This window comes from Penaeus monodon, chromosome 23 (genome assembly GCF_015228065.2).
Source record: "Penaeus monodon isolate SGIC_2016 chromosome 23, NSTDA_Pmon_1, whole genome shotgun sequence".
Classification (NCBI taxonomy): domain Eukaryota; kingdom Metazoa; phylum Arthropoda; class Malacostraca; order Decapoda; family Penaeidae; genus Penaeus; species Penaeus monodon.
Genome location: NC_051408.1, coordinates 34,486,212 through 34,486,501, shown reverse-complemented (window position 1 = coordinate 34,486,501; position 290 = coordinate 34,486,212).

Sequence of the window (290 nt, the reverse complement as noted above, 5' to 3'; positions counted from 1 at the left end):
CACTAACAAAATTGTACATACTACCCAGCATATACACAAATTCGCCACGTGGCATTGGCTGGTTGATAATTATAGTGCGAAGAATAATAATTTCCGAATTCAAACGCACTGAATCCAAATCATCCTCGCGTGGCCAGGCGCCGTGCATTAGCAGTGTCTAGGAGTTGTACTGTTACACTACTGGGAGTCGCTCCGCCGTCTGGCTTCGAGAATTATGAACTTTCAGGTTTTAAATGATCCACTTTATATTATGTTAACTGTTCGGGTAGGTTGGTAGGACGATGGCGACG